Genomic DNA, 2807 nt, shown 5'->3' with positions numbered 1-2807 from the left:
TTCCCAGGAACGAAATTTGCTGGCTGGGAAGCAACGAGCTCTTGGCAAAATTGACCCTGAGTCAGTGACACACACACAAATTTGAAGCTGTCAGCGGCAGCATCTGCTCCGATCTACTTTGTAGGATAAAGCCGCTCGATGTAAAGAGGGGCACTAATCCTTTTGTGTGAGACACGGATCGAAGCGCAGCGGGGAGAGCGAGTACGCAGGCTCTGTGTCAGCGTGAGATCGCTCAGACCCGGTTGCTTAGTTCCCAGACTTCGTCGTTTCTCTCTCCGAGGCTTGCTAAGAGAGGAGAAACGTGAGAGCGGGGCTATTCAGTGAAAGGCGGTCCGCGAGTAGAGAAAAGCGAGACTCATGCTCGAGTGAGCATTCTGTCTCAGTAAGCGCGTAGCTCACTGCCCTTCTGCGGCGGATCCGAGTGCAACGGAGAGAGAGCACGCAGGCACGGTGCCAGCATGAGATCAGTCAGACCGACTGCTTATTCCCTGACTCCGCTGTTTCCATCTCCGAGGCTCGCTGAGAGAGGAGAAATGGGAGAGCTGGGCTGCTTTCCGTGAAGGTGGTCTGCAAGTGGAGAAGAGCGTGACTCATGCTCGTGTGAACATTCTGTCTCAGTAAGCGCGTAGCTCACTGCCCTTCTGCGGCGGATCCGAGTGCAACGGAGAGAGAGCACGCAGGCACGGTGCCAGCATGAGATCAGTCAGACCGACTGCTTATTCCCTGACTCCGCTGTTTCCATCTCCGAGGCTCGCTGAGAGAGGAGAAATGGGAGAGCTGGGCTGCTTTCCGTGAAGGTGGTCCGCAAGTGGAGAAGAGCGTGACTCATGCTCGTGTGAACATTCTGTCTCAGTAAGCGCGTAGCTCACTGCCCTTCTGCGACGGATCTGAGTGCAACGGGGAGAGCGAGCACGCGGGTACAGTGCCGCCAGTGCGATCGCTCAGACCCGGTTGCTTAGCTTCCCTGACTCCGCTGTTTCTCTCTCCGAGGCTCGCTGAGAGAGGAGGAACGGGAGAGCGGGGCTGCCTCCAGTGAAGGCGGTCCACAAGTGGAGAAGAGTGAGACTCATGCTCAAGTGAGCATTCCGTCTCAATGAGAGAGCAGTCTCTGCGTGGGGTCATACTCATGACACAGATGACATACTCATTGCTCTTCTGCATCGTGCAAGTTTCCCTGCACGAGCCACACTCGCAGAGCGACATTTGCAGCAACATCGCTAAAATGTGCTCTTTTAGGGCTTACCTGCTAGAAATAAGCTCTTTTAGAATCGCCGGATGGCGGCAGGGAAAACGGACCGGAACTGCTGCGTCGCTGTAGTGGCGGAGAAGCAGGTCAGCTGTGCTGAGAGATCCCGATTCCAGCTGCGAAGGCGTGTCAACAGCAAGCAGGCTTTCAGGATCAGCAATGAGCGTAGAGTCGTCGCTGAAGGAGAAGAAATCTGAGAATCCTGTGGCGAGCGCCCGCTTATATAGCCAGATGCCCCGCCCATTCTGGCGGGCTTTGACTGGCTTTGGCGGGCTTCGTCGCCATAGGCTCGTGCAGCTCCGCTGAAAAAAGCGAAGGCTGAATGAAAAAAGGCTTCAGTTCAGGAGAAAAAAGTTTTTTTCCCATATGCATCTTAAGCAAGACGCAGTACGAGTGAAGTATCGAAAGGGAACTATGGACTTGTTTTGCTGCCAAAACCTCTGCAAGTTTCCTTAAGAATGCACTGAGTGGATATTTATCTGCCCTGATATGTCTGTATTTCTTAGAGTCTACTGAAGTCAAATGTGTTGTTACTAAACTGGCTGCTATTCATTAAGATCAAGAAGTTAAAGACTATACTAATCTCTATTTACTCTTGGCTTTCCCACTATACCGGACCTGCAAACAAAGAGAGCCAAGATGAAGTAAAGTAGTGTGTGTGTGGGGGGGGGGAAATTTTTATTTATTGTAGGACCTGATTAACAATTAAAATATACATTTTTACAGTCACAATGCATCACCCGTGCACAGATTACAGTTCTGCACACTCTCTTCCACATTCTCTCAACAGCTTCGTATGGTGCAGCCTGCTGTGCTTTTTACATAGTGTTGAAGGTGTCAATTAATGCATTATGCTCATGTATTCATGTATGCTGGATTTTTGTTGGCAGCTTTTCTTTTACTTTGTATATCTAATGCTTTTGTACGTTTTGGAGTTGATGCTCAAAATCACAGTTAAAAGTGTGACAGATGCAGGAATGAGTACTTACTATATTATGTCAGAGCACCAGCATTCATTGAGGATATTTTTTTTCGATGAGATCGCTCAGACCCGGTTGCTTAGTTCCCAGACTTCGTCGTTTCTCTCTCCGAGGCTTGCTAAGAGAGGAGAAACGTGAGAGCGGGGCTATTCAGTGAAAGGCGGTCCGCGAGTAGAGAAAAGCGAGACTCATGCTCGAGTGAGCATTCTGTCTCAGTAAGCGCGTAGCTCACTGCCCTTCTGCGGCGGATCCGAGTGCAACGGAGAGAGAGCACGCAGGCACGGTGCCAGCATGAGATCAGTCAGACCGACTGCTTATTCCCTGACTCCGCTGTTTCCATCTCCGAGGCTCGCTGAGAGAGGAGAAATGGGAGAGCTGGGCTGCTTTCCGTGAAGGTGGTCCGCAAGTGGAGAAGAGCGTGACTCATGCTCGTGTGAACATTCTGTCTCAGTAAGCGCGTAGCTCACTGCCCTTCTGCGACGGATCTGAGTGCAACGGGGAGAGCGAGCACGCGGGTACAGTGCCGCCAGTGCGATCGCTCAGACCCGGTTGCTTAGCTTCCCTGACTCCGCTGTTTCTCT

The sequence above is a fragment of the Sinocyclocheilus grahami genome, unplaced genomic scaffold, assembly GCF_001515645.1.
Source record: "Sinocyclocheilus grahami isolate Dianchi unplaced genomic scaffold, SAMN03320097.WGS_v1.1 scaffold876.1, whole genome shotgun sequence".
NCBI classification, from domain to species: Eukaryota; Metazoa; Chordata; class Actinopteri; order Cypriniformes; family Cyprinidae; genus Sinocyclocheilus; species Sinocyclocheilus grahami.
Note: the sequence above shows the minus strand (reverse complement) of the source record.